Below are 14560 nucleotides of genomic sequence, written 5' to 3' on the forward strand. Positions count from 1 at the left end.
GCCTTTTTGAGGTTGATAACTTTTCGAAATGGACAGACATCCATAGAGAGGAGTGGTCAATATTCAGGTTGGATATCTGTAAGGCTTCCCTGACCAGATATTCAGTTCAAATGGCTTTAGAATCCCCAGATTATATTAGAATCCCCACCAAAACCTTCCTGAGGTTTTGGTGGGAATTTAAAATGCCACGTAACGTGACATTTTATGTGGAGGCACATTTTTAAAAGAGGGCGGTATATGGTGGGATTATTGCGATTATATTCTAATCAGGATAATCAGATAATGTCGTTAGGGTAGAATCTATTTTGCCAATTTATTCCAGAATAAACTAAAAATATATAAAGAAAACTTTGACTGACTGTTAAACGATCCAAGCAGTGACAGAATCGTACTAGAATAGAAATATTGAATAATCTTAGAAATGAGAAATGGATAATGAAAGCTATTTGTGCCTATAGTCCCAGAGAAGAATGAAAAATTATCTTAATAGTATCCAGGTCACCCATATATTTTAAATTAAAGATACCAAGAAATTATATACTTGGTTTAATCCTATATTCAAGTATATAAGCAAACAAAGTTTGTACCTGAAGTATTCTCAAGATTGGGCAAATCGTAAAACGAGTTGTGCAAAATTTACTGAAAGTTGAGGTTGTGATGTGCTTTCCATCAAAAGAAGGTAAATGTTGTGCCACCTGGGGAGGACATGTGAGAGATCTTCACCAGTAGCTAATCTGAGATGGCTGGTCCAAGACTATCACTAATTATAAGCGGAAAGTATAATGATATACAATATAATCAGAATTATATTGTATGTCAGTACTGAAACATAGGTAATGCATGTTATGACTGATTTTATTTTCATATCGTGATTTTGACTCCTTTATTTAATAATTATTGTTTTGCACATTTGATGTCTAATCGAAAAAGAAGACTTAATGATAGTTCGGATGACAATAGTCCTTCGTCATACAAACAATCAGCGAAAACACCTGCTGAACGTAAGAGAGAAAGTAGGGAACAACGACAACTGCACGGACCCTGGACATCCAAAGAGCCAGCGAAATCATCTACTGAACGCGTGAGAGAATTTCGGGAACCACAACGACAGTCATCAGGTCAGACTACAAACTTCGATTCAGTAGCAGCTCACGATGTCGGGGGATATGCCTGAAAAGTGCCAGAATTGTAACGTATTATTTTGGAAAAATGAATTTTGCAAAAAGAGTTGCTGTTATAATAATAAAGTGAGGTTGTCAGAATTATCTCCATTCCCTATTGAATTACAACAAATATTCTGTGATAGAAGCTTTAGAAATGATATTGGTATATTCAACTCGATGTGTGCTTTTGCTACGTTTCAAGCAGATATAACTTCATAGACGGCTGCCGGTTTTGAGAGTACAGGGACAGGTACATCGTATAGCTCCAACATCTCTCTATGGATCACGTGCAACTAATAAATTGTATTTGGTCAGATTTACATGTATGAACCTGATGTGGCTTTGCGTTATAAAACAAATTTCAGATCAGATATTAGCTTACATCATTACATTGGTGAAATAACGGAAATTTTAGAAAAACATAATCCATATGTTGAATTGAAGGTGTTCTGCTATCAAAACTGTCTACGCACATATATATATATATATATATATATAGACCCCATGATTTTTCCACTATTATTTCCAAGTGGCGATTTAGGTTGGACACCGAGTATAATGCAGACAGGAGAGGTGACTTAAAACAGAGATCAGTGCTACAGTACTATGCCTATCGTTTGATGTACTGAAACATAGATCAGTTCAATCCTATTTATTATGGAGGCCGGCAGCAATACGTTATTCACGCATACATTCGAATAGATAATCAACGTCTTAATTATTTTTTAGACAATCAAAATAAACTGGGAATTGAGTGTTATCAAGGATTAATGGATCATGTATCAAGAAGTGCATTAAATAATCCGGAGAATTTTCAAAATCAAGCACTATTAGGTAATATATTTGTTTTACCTTCTTCGTTTATATAGGAAGTCCACTAACATCAAACAGAAATGAATAAAAAAAGGATACCCGCATTACAGACGTCGAGATAACAGAGCAGCAGCAAATAGTTACAATGCAAAAGTGAATGGATTGGTAGCAGTGAACAATTCAATGGTGGTTCCTTATAATCCTTACCATTTAATGAATTATAATTGTCATTTTAATGTGGAATATTGTATGTCAGTAGCGGCCGCTAAGTACATTCACCAAGGAAACAATAGAGCTCGAGTCAGTTTCAAAAAAAAAAACTGTAAAGACTAATGAAATAATTGAAGAGGATATTCATGATGAAATTACTTCATTTGTTGACAGTAGATACTTGGGTCCTACAGAAGCAGCTTGGAGAATATTGGAAATGCCGTTATCTGATAGGTCACATACGATTTATATAGATTGCCTGTTCATGTACATCTGCAACATAATATTCTTTACAAAGAAGGAGATGAGGAAGCAGCTTTAGAAAAAAAATGAGACAGTCTAGACAGCACATTTTAAATCGAATAAAAGTGATCCTGCTGCCAGAAATATCCTTTACAGAAATATAACCGAATACCATTGTTTGAATGCTAAAAAAGATGTATTAAACGTAAAAGGGAAATAAAAGTTATTGGAAAAGTCTGATCCGTTAGCCCAAAAGATTCTGAAACTTTTCATCTAAAATTGTTACTGAATTTCGTTCCAGGTGCAACATGTTATGACTTGAAAATTTATGAAGGAAAACAATATGGGTCTTTTAGGGAAGTTGGAGTAGCGAGAAATTTAGTACACACTGAGGATATTGTTTATGAAATATTCGATGAGGCTGTTGAAATCATGATGCCCAGTGAATTACGATTATTTTACGCCACCTACCTTACAAGTGAACAATCAGCTACCGCTTTGGATATTTGGGAAAAATATGTAGAATATTTCTGCGAAGGATTTCGCGATAACTATGAATACCGGGCTTTGAAGCATATATCGTCATCCATTTTAGAAGGTGAAAACTTCACGTGGAAATATTTTAATCTACCTGAGCCTGATGTAGATTGCGATTCCTTGAAACTGACAGAAAGTAATGATAGAATTTTCTTCTTTGATGGACCTGGAGGAACCGGTAAAACTTATCTCTATAATTCTTTAATCCATTTTCTGCGTGCATATAACAAAACAATTATCACTATTACGTGGACTTCAATATTGCTTCCAGGTGGAACAACATCGCATCGTGTATTTAAATTGCCAGTAGAAATAGATACGTATTCAAATTGCTATTTAAAAAATGCAAAAGATAAACTTAACTTATATGAAACAGACGTAATAATTTTTGGAAAAAGCTTCAGTTATTCCAAGTACAGCAGTTGAAATGGTCGATGAATTACTTCAAGATATCTATAATAGATATAATAGCTAAATCCACTTTAAAATCAACATCAATATGGCCACATTGTACTCGATTCAAATTAACAAAACATATGAGATCGTCTGATGTTTATTACCCGTTATTATTGTGTTATTAGAAACGACATTATCGAGACTTTAGAAATTCCACATAATTGGAAATCTTCAGACATAATTCAAGATATTTACAGTGACTTTATTTCCTTAAATGTTGATTGGAAGGATAGAATCATATCAGCCTACCTTAACGATGATGGACGTACATTAAATAATAAAATACTGAATTTAGTCGATGGAGAAGTTTGCACCTATTTGAGTGTAGATATTACTAAACTTCGAGTAGTTGATCAAACGGATGAAGATGTACAATTAGAATACCAGACTGAATATTTGAATTAATTAAACTTTCCTGGATTCCCTGTGATTAAATTACAATTGAAAGTAGGATCAGTTGTGATGCTTATTCGAAATTTAAGTATCAAGGATGGCCTCTGCAATGGTACACGGTTACAAATTGTTAAATTGCATAAGAATTTAATTGCCAGTAAAATTCTGACTGGTGATCATGCCGGAGAAGTTGTGTTCCTTCCACGCATTCAGTTGGATATATATTAGCGATACCAGCGCAAACAGGTTACCATTTGTACTACACAGACGACAATTCCTTATAGTTTTAGCTTTTGCTATACCTATTAATAAGTCTCAAGGACAGAGTTTTGATCGTGTTGGAATATACATCGATAGACCTTTATTTAGCCATGGACAGTTATGACAAGCGAAGGTAGCCCCCCCCCCCCACGCCTCGAGTGTCGAGTCTTCAAAATCCGAGTCATGAGAATTCATGGAGAACCGGCCTACCAGTCCTGGACGCGGGGGGGGGGGGGTTTGAGCGCAATAGGCGCCAGGGGGCTTGAAAAAGAAAAAGTCTAATATTAAGATACTACTAGTTTCGTTGAATAAATTAACTTCTTCAGGTATCACAGGCAAATAATTATATAAAATAAGAGAGACATGGTGAAATTACATCAACAGATCTAGTATAAAAGACAATAATACATTTTAAACCAGGAATGCGTGCTGGAGTTCCAATTGAAGTTGACTACGTGCGTGAGCTGTCACGAGTGCGCCAATACTGGACAGTGGCAATGCGTGCGTCAGAAAGATTGTAGCTAAGGCTGTTGTTAATATGGGATGAATCGAGCGATATTTCTCTAGATTCGATAATCTTTCTTTCGAGTTCATCGTGACACACATGGATATTAGAAGTTTGCGGCCAGTCTACGAAGTGTTGGCGGCCTTCATCCGAGTTGATAGAGAAGAGAACGTGGCTAGAGAGAGCGCTGACCCTGGTCCTATTGTAGGAGATGTCTCTTTGGTGTTCTTCCATACGACTTTGTCTTCTTTGGCGCCGAACAACCGGCTTCTATCCACTGTTTTGACTGCTGTTTAGATTCTGGTGTGTGTTATGGCGAATCCAAGTATCATCCATAATAATAAATCAATGCAACAAATCAGATTTATTCTTTTTAAAACGCTCCAAGCACTGTTCAGAGATTTTCATGCGAGTGCGTTTTTGATCTGCTGTGAGCAAGCGCGACACCCATCTTTCACAAAACATTTTCATTTGCAATTCTTCGTGCAAAATATATCCTACACGTTCTTTTGAAATGCCTATAGTCTCAGCAATTTCAAGCACTTTGACTTGCCGGTCATCCATTACCATATCGTGCACTTGATTAATGATTTCTGGTGTTGTTTTGGACGTCCTTCACGTGGATCATTTTCAAGACTGGTACGGCCACGTTTAAACTCGGACTATTTCTTTATTGTCGAAACGAAGGGGAAGAGTGCCCATAAACTTCTATGAACTTCGAATGAATTTCTTTTGGCGTTAAACCTTCTTTTTACAAAGAATTTTATAACCGCATGATACTCAACTTTATCCATTTCAAGTGATACAGAGAACACTTTTACTTCAGACAGCTGTATAATGATATCTTATTCAAAGTGATATCACCCGATTCATCTATTAGCAAGCTGAATTTTCATCTGCAATATGGACAGTTAGATCTTCTTCAAAATGCTCACTTATAATATTCTTTACAATTGCAGAGCACTTAGTTCGGTGCATTTTTACCTTCGGCATAATTTTGACTGTCTGGGATGATGTTTTTGCAAAGATCTACTAGACAGTGATGCTCAATCTTTTTTACTACGCGAGCTACTTTTCTATAAAAATTTATTTGGCGATCTACTCTCTTATATAGATCACGTTCCCCCAACCTGATATTTGATTACGCACAAATAAACAACTAAAAAAAACACACACAACTGAAAACTTTATTTGTGTATTTAAGCATTTATTTATCACTTTTAATTATTTTAATACAACAAATATTTTAATACAACAACAAAAAAAAAAAAAATATATATATATTGGAATAAAATATTTCTCTATTTTGGAAAACCAAAGTTAGAAAAAACAACAGATTGATTACAAACTCACAAGTTACAGGAAATGCTGGTTGATTTAAAAAAAAAAAAGTTAATGTGAAATTTGGCAATTTAGATAGACATAAATTGCCTACTTTTAGGCAATTTATTTATTAAGTTTATTTAATTTTAGTTAGAAATAATAACGCAAGTTATATTTTACTTAAAATTAACCTAACAATTTTTTAAAAAAATTTGGTATTTTCTAAAATTCTTAAAAAAATTACATACAGTTCAAAACGTTTTGTATATCAAAATATTATAAGCTTATTACAAAAATAAATGTTTGTTCTTTAACTTTTACTAAGAACATGTAATAATCTATAAGTGCCCTCTTTTCACTCACTGTCTCTCTCTCTCTCTCTCCCCACAAAAATAAATAAATAAAATAAAAAGTTTTAAGTTGAGATGGATTTCATATCATTCACGCTACTTTTACACAATTTATTTATGAAGTTTATTTAATTTTTAATTAGAAATAATAATGCAAGTTATATTTTACTTAAAATGAACCTAACATTTTTTTTAAAAATTTGGTATTTTCTAAAATTATTATAAAAATTACATACAGTTTAAAAAGTTTCGTATATCAAAATATTATAAGCCTATTACGAAAATAGCTGTTTGTTCTTTAAGTTTTACTAAGAACATGTAGTTTATTAATCAGAGTTGGATCGAAAAATCAGTTACTGAAAACAAAAACAAAAAAATCAAACTCAGACCTGTAAAGGATGGAATATTAATTGGCACATGGAATGTCCGTACACTCTGGGCAACTGGAAAATTGCAGTTGCTGCAAGAAGAAACGAAGAAATGCAGATGTGATATATTGAGTATTTCAGAAATGAGATGGACATTGCCAGGAGAATCAAATGGTGGAAGAGTTCTCTGGTCAGGAAATGAAAGTAAGCATGAAGCAGGCGTAGGTTTCCTGCTAAGTAACAAGGCCTGTCAGGCAATGATAGGATACAAACCAGTTAGTGAAAGAATAATGGTTGCAAGATTCAGTGCCCAACCATTTAATATCACAACCATTCAAATATATGCGCCCATTGTTCAGTGCTCTGCTGAACAATTTCTGTGATGTTCAGCAGAGCACTTAGTTCGGTGCATTTTTACCTTCGGCATAATTTTGACTGTCTGGGATGATGTTTTTCAAAGATCTACTAGACAGTGATGCTCAACCTTTTTTACTACGCGAGCTACTTTTCTATAAAAATTTATTCGGCGATCTACTCTCTTATATAGATCAAGTTCCCCCAACCTGATATCTGATTACGCACAAATAAACAACTAAAAAAAAAAAAAAAACACAACTGAAAAGTTTATTTGTGTATATAAAAATGCATTTATCACTTTTAATTATTTTAATACAACAAATATTTTAATACAACAAAAAAAATATTACAATGAGATGTTTATTTCTCTATTTTGGAAAACCAAAGTTAAAAAAAACAACAGATTGATTACAAACTCACGAGTTACAGGAAATGCCGGTTGATTAAAAAAAAAAGTTAACGTGAAATTCGGCATTGTTTGGATCTCGCAATATTTTCATAGTAAAGTTGATATGAAGAATTGGCCTTTCGCAGACAATCATCCAAATGATCATTTGTAATTTGGTTTCTTAATTGATTTTTTATGACGGTCATATTTGAAAACGCGGATTCCGACAAGTATGTCGATCCGAAACACGACAGAATTTTTCAGGCAATATCAGTTAATATTGGGAATTTTTCATGTGCGTACTTCCAAATGACTTCATTGTTTGTTGATTTTAAATGTAAACTATTCCGAATGTTTATTATCTCAAGTTCTACTTCGGCTTGGTTTATATCAAACAGCCCACTAATTTTATTCGAAATTTCTGTGATGTTCAAGTTTTCTTGAAATGAATTATTGATAAAATATACAATTATTTCAGTTTTATTAAAATCTTTAAATCTTGAATTTATTTCTTTCTCAACTAATTCTATTTCACAAATAAATTCGTTTAAAATCATAGCGAAGCATTTCTTGATTTTGTTCAAAAAAGTTTAATAAATATGGGAGATGTCTAAATTCGCGGTCATTTATATTTTTCTTTAATAAAAGTAAGTATTGTTGGAAAGTTTTTATTGAACTTAACATGTCAATTAAATTTTTATCTCTACCTTTAACTCTAAATTTAAATTGCTTAATTTCGTACAGAATTCTGCTAAAAATGATAAGTATAACAACCATCTTTTATCACTCAATTGTGGATAAATATCTCCTTTTTCATCATGAAAATGTTTTATATCGTTAATTAATACAAGAAACCTTTCTAAAAATTGACTTGTGCTGAAACAGCGAACATTATTGTACAACAGAAATTCCCTGTCATCATCTGCCTGTAATTTAAATAACCCCCGTTGCAGGGCTTTTCCTCGAACAGAATTTACAATTTTAAATGTAACATCTAAAACATCTTTTGTGTTTAATCTTTTACTACACAGTACTTGTTGGTGAATAATACAGTGGTACGTTAAAAAATCTGGATATTTTTCGTTTTTACATAATGAAATGAAACCTGATTTATAATCTATCATTGCAGGAGCACATCAGTAGTAATAGACACAAGTTTAAAAAGCGGAAGTTTGTGTTGTTTCACAAATTCATCAAATGCCGAAAAAATGATTTCTCTTCTAGTCCTTCCCAATAATGATATAATTTTCAAAAGTTCTTTACTTGAATAATCTTGAAATACCATGCGAATAAATACCATTAACTGAGCAATATCAGTGAAGTCGTTTGATTCATCAGATTGTAATGAAAACGCAATACAATGGTGAATGTCTGACATTAACCTGGCCTGGAAACTTTTCTCCGGCAATTGGAACTCTTCCTTTTGGCAATTTGAAACCTTGTTTTCGGCCTAGAAGTAGTCTCTCTCTCTCTCTCTCTCTAGCGACGTCTCGAACCGAGAAGCTCCTTTCTGGAAGCGGGAAACGCCTCTCTCGGCTAACGTGGATCCGGGCAGTCTCTCTGACGGCGACTCTGAACCGGGTGGCCTCCTCTCTGATAGCAATTCTGTAACTGGGACCCCCTTCTGCTTGCTTCAATCCCTTTTTATTATGCCTCCTCTGAGACCTCTCATGAAGTTTGGCAACTCCCAAAGAATCGATATGAATTTCATCTTAAGTTTCAAGTTCGGCACGCCTTTAGTTCTCCTCCGCTTTGTTTTGATTGTAAGTTGCCGGCCATCGGAAAGTTGTTTGAACTCTTTCTGACTGACTTCGGAGATGTTTGCACTTAGAGCCTGCAAGCCTTTCTCATACATACAAGTTTCAATAACAATCTTTCTAATGCCGCCATGTACAGCTTCGGCGACAAAAACATTGCCTTTGTTTTTAACACGCTAACATACTCTTATTGAAGCAGTATATACAGTTAGCTTCAAAAGAATTATTTACAAAAACATCTAACACAAACTATACCGAGACAAACAAAGTTTATTTTTCTTTACAATATTCACATGGGACTTAATCTAAGTAAAAAATCGATGTAATGTGCTTTGGAATATTTAATATTTAAGCTACAATCGAGTTTTTACACTTTGCTTATAATCGTATTTACTCGGCTCGCTGTTTGACCTCCACTGATCCAAATTAATTCATTTACCCGGACTTATAAGAAAATTACTGATTTGACAATTTTAACGAAAAATAAATAAACAATAGCAATACATTTAAAGCAAATTAAAAATAATACAAAATAATGATAAATAAAATATTATATTTCCAGTTTTAATTAAATTTGTAAGTAAGGAGGAATACACAAGAGATCTACCAAAAATCGTTCCGCGAACGACCGGTCGATCGCAATCGACGGGTTGAACACCCCTGTACTAGATAATCGCAACTGTTGAATGATGTATGACAACAAAGAAATAATGCTAAGCTGCTTTCAAAGTTCGCTTCTTCACAGGCATATTTGTAATAGGAAAAGCCTTATATGGTACTGCACCAAGTGTTTTTTAGTTTCACTATGCTTTACAAGCTGACACTATTTAGCAGCTATATCACAGTGCCTTTTGTAGCGCCACCAGGAACATCACATAGTGATTTACTAAGCATTCCCATTTGCAACCACTCCCTTCTAAATTTTTACTTCAAGCTTTATTTCTCTCTTTGCTCATTTTTGAAGAAGGATTTATAACTCTTTACCGCAACGAATTACGATCAGTCTTTGAAAACTTCCCACTCGCTATGGTAACTACCAACCAGAATACTGTGCAATAGACTAACTTGTAGCGGTACTATCAACTTCACGGAGATAAAATGGCAGACTGTTGGACCACGTGATTTACTGACGTCATCGCGAGTTTGAAACGTGTATGATGCTCGCACCAAACGCATAATATAATTCTTTATCAAATGCGAACAACTTTTAAAACAATTTCTTTAAGTGTAGGGGTTATAAAAACAACTAAAAAGAACTTTTCAGACTTAATGGACAGATTGTCTGCACTGAAGTATTGTAGACGCAACAAGCCGAAGCTTAGAGCTAGAAAAATAAAAAAAGAGAAAAAATATCTAAGCTAATAGTAACATGGTGAAGTGTGTGAAATTTCTTTACAAGAATTAAAAGTAATATTGAAGATAATCTTCATCGTGTAGAGAGAGCTTCCGTAGCTCAGTGGTTAGAGCACTGGTCTTGTAAACCAGGGGCCGTGAGTTCAATTCTCACCGGAAGCTTATAGTGGGCTGTATTCATTTCTTCTTTATTTTTAATACTTCATTAATATAAATTCGAATATACATATATATCTATAAAAAGGCTTATAACTGTGGTTGATTTTTCTTTTCAAATACCAAAATTATTCATTTCATGATCTGTAATATAGAATAATGTAAACTGGTCGTCTAGGTTGCCGGCGTAGATAGCTTCTTCTCTCTCGAACTGCATGGTGTGGATTCAAATTTCATTTGTGCACATGGATATTTGTGATCTTTTGATGGTTGATGAGTATAATCGACCAGTATAAGAGTGTTATTATTCTTAAGAGACTGAAGCTCCTTGAATCTTTTCATGTTTAGTCTCAGGAGCAAGTTTTCGGATTATTCAATTTATATGTTTTATTTATTTATAGTTTATAATTATTATTTCATATCATTATAATTTCATTATATAATTATACACTAATAATTTATAAATATAATTTATTTATTAACATATAAATTTATGAATTTATATGAGAATATGTGAACTGGTATGAAAACTATACATGAATTCATTGGAGTGAAATAGTTATCCACGTATCTGTATGTTTTTTTTTTATTATTATAATAATAATTGCATCTCCTCTCCCTTTCTAGGTCATCGCAGCAAGGAGCATTATTCATTGATTTGCCTACTAAATACCAAAAACAAATAGGGTTTAATAACAAAACGACTTCTTTCATAGCCAGATGTGATTCAGTTTAGAAGTCGAATGAATATATTGCATTAGTATCCTCCCACAAAAATCTCAATTGAAAGAGGTGAAAATAAAACAAAATTTCTTGTATATCTCCTAATGGATTGAAAAGATGTATTCTTTTCACTCTCTCTCTCTCTCTCTCTCTCTCTCCACAAAAAATAAATAAAGAAAATAAAAAGTTTTAAGTTGGGATGGATTTCATATCATTCACGCTACTTTTATGTAATTTATTTATGAAGTTTATTTAATTTTTAATTAGAAATAATAATGCAAGTTATATTTTACTTAAAATGAACCTAACATTTTTTTTAAAAAATTTGGTATTTTCTAAAAATATCTAAAAAATTACATACAGGTTAAAAAGTTTCGTATATCAAAATATTATAAGCCTATTACTGTAGCCAACACTACTGCCGGGGGAATCAATCGACCGTGAGATGCGGTGATTGATTCATTCAATCCAACACCCTTGGAGGGTAATGGATGGCAATGCTGTAGCCAATGAAGTTCTAACTGAGACTCCGCTATTGCTGTTACTCTCCTGCCATGATCAGAGTTTTAATAGCTCAATAACACCTTATCCCTACACTGTCCTCTACAGATAACGGGGAAGATGAAAAGCATTTTTGCTTCGCCCCTTTAAGCCAGTCCTTATAAGGATATAACACTACTGCCCTCAGAGGGCGAGATTAATTGCTCACAAATCTCCCATTCCCAAATAACTCTCATTACAGATAAAGGGGAATATGAAAAGCACTTGTGCTTCACCCATCCTGTCAGTAACGTCAATGGTCAATGAAGTTTTAACTGAGGCCCGGCTATTGCCGTTACCCAGCCATGACAAAGCTTTTTAGCTCAATAACACCCCATCCATACAGATTTTTCTTCATTCAGATGACGGGATAAAGAGTCAAGGACTCAGTCCATCGCCCAGTTCTTTTAAGAACTTTAAGAGCCGTTTGTTCTGAAAGAGTTGGAGTTATACCAGTCCTTTTTAGGACTTCCAGGGTAGCGGATAGCAATGCTGTAGCCAATGAAGCTTTAACTGAGGCTCGGCTATTGCCGTTACCTAGCCATGACTAGAGCTTTTAGCTCAATAACACCATCCATACAGATTTTCTTCATTCAGATGACGGGATAAAGAGTCAAGGACTCAGTCCATCGCCCAGTTCTTATTAGAACTATTAGCCGTTTGTTCTTTAACTTTCACTAAGAACATGTAGTTTATTAATCAGAGTTGGATCGAAAAATCAGTTACTGAAAACAAAGACAAAACAATCAAACTCAGGCCTGTAAAGGATGGAATATTAATTGGCACATGGAATGCCCGTACACTCTGGGCAACTGGAAAATTGCAGTTGCTTCAAGAAGAAACGAAGAAATGCAGATGTGATATATTGGGTATTTCAGAAATGAGATGGACATTGTCAGGAGAATCAAATGGTGGAAGAGGGTAAGGAAATGAAAGTAAGCATGAAGCAGGCGTAGGTTTCCTGCTAAGTAACAAGGTCTGTCAGGCAATGATAGGAGACAAAACAGTTAGTGAAAGAATAATGGTTGCAAGATTCAGTGCCCAACCATTTAATATCAGAACCATTCAAATATATGCACCCACTGCAGAGAGTGCAGATGAAAACATTGAGAGATTTTACAGGGATCTACAACTAGTAATTGATGAGGTGCCGAAGCAGGATATACTCATCATTGGAGGAGACTGGAATGCAAAGATTGGCAAAAATAACACAGGATGGGAAAAGGTTATGGGAAATTTTGGATATGGAGAAAGAATTGAACGTGGAGAGATACTTCTGGAATTTTCCACGGATAACAACCTGGTGATTGGCAATACCAAATCCAACAAAAAGATTGTCATAAATGGATGTGGCGCTCCTTCGATGGCAAACACAGGAATATGATCGACCTGATATTAATAGACCAGGAATGGAGAACCTCAGTTCAACAGTGAAGATCATTCCAAGGAGCTGATATTGATTCGGACCACAGCTTAGTGAATGCGAATATAAGACTAAAACTGAAACAGAAGTACAAAGGAAAGTTCTGGAAAGCTAGAGACATCTCAAAACTAAATGAAGACAGGCTAAGAACAGCATATCAGAACATATTGGAAACTAAACTTAAGTTTACACTTTTAGACTACAGTGCTAAAAAAAAGCAGTAGAGGAAGTAATTCCCGAAAGAGAAAATATCAATAAGCAATGGATAACTCAGTAAACCCTAAAATTGGTACAAGAGAACTGAAACTTAAAAGTGATAATTCAGAGGCAGCAGGTGAGTAATACCGTCAAAAATGCAATGAAGAAAGGAAAGCAGCAAGATCTGATAAAGCCAAATGGTTGGAGGCCCAGTGCAAAGACATTGAACAGTACCATGGAGAACACAAAACCACAGAGGTCTACAAACGTGTAAGAAATGTCAATAGGAAGCGGCAGTCAAAGATGAAAATGGTAAAGTATTGATGGACAAGACAGAAATCATACACAGATGGACAAGAAACTGCAGCGAACTGTATAAAAATCAACTAAATGATACTGCTACAGAAGTAATCAAAGAACTAAAGCAATCTCTCCACCAGCAGAGATCTTTGAAAATGACATTTTGGAAGAGGAGGTGAATAAGGCTATAAAACATCTCAAGAATAACAAGCGTCCTGGAAAAGACAACATGTTAGATGAGATGCTAAAATATGGGGGAGAATCAGTTACAAAAGAAATACATAAGCTATGTAATGAAATATGGAGATCAAGGTATGCCCCCGAAGAGTGGAAAAAATCGGTCTTGGTTGTTCTTCGTAAGAAAGGCAGTGCTTTAGAATGCACCAATTACAGAACTATTTATGAGTCATCTTGGCAAAATGCTGATGGAATGCGCCTGAATGGGTATATGGAGGCACATCTTCTGGATGATCAAGCCGGATTTCGACAGGATCGGAGTACAATGCAACAAATATTCGCACTAAGACTAATAGCAGAGAAAGCTCGAACAAAGAACAAAAAGATATATTGCTGAATATATCTTTTTGTTTATATATATATTTCGTGGACTTCCAAAAAGCATTTGATAATATTGACCAAAATATAACATGGGCTGTCTTGGAATCCTATGGTCTGGACAATAAATTGATCCGCCTGCTGAAAGATATAAATAGCCAAGCACAAACAAAAATCATAATAGCAGG

The 14560-nt window shown here is 34.4% G+C and overlaps 1 long non-coding RNA gene and 1 other non-coding gene across 2 annotated transcripts in view; one reads left to right on the plus strand and one right to left on the minus strand.

Moving 5' to 3' along the window:
* Nucleotides 1-14560, minus strand: part of LOC150093232 (uncharacterized) — a 55228-nt gene that overhangs the window by 27054 nt on the left and 13614 nt on the right. The window lies entirely within an intron of this gene.
* On the plus strand, nucleotides 10567-10639 carry TRNAT-UGU (transfer RNA threonine (anticodon UGU)). Its single transcript has one exon. It is a non-coding gene; the product is annotated as a tRNA-Thr (tRNA).

This window comes from Typopeltis vanoorti, chromosome 24, assembly GCF_054136105.1.
Source record: "Typopeltis vanoorti isolate ZY-2024b chromosome 24, IOZ_Tvanoo_1.0, whole genome shotgun sequence".
Taxonomy (NCBI): Eukaryota; Metazoa; Arthropoda; class Arachnida; order Uropygi; family Thelyphonidae; genus Typopeltis; species Typopeltis vanoorti.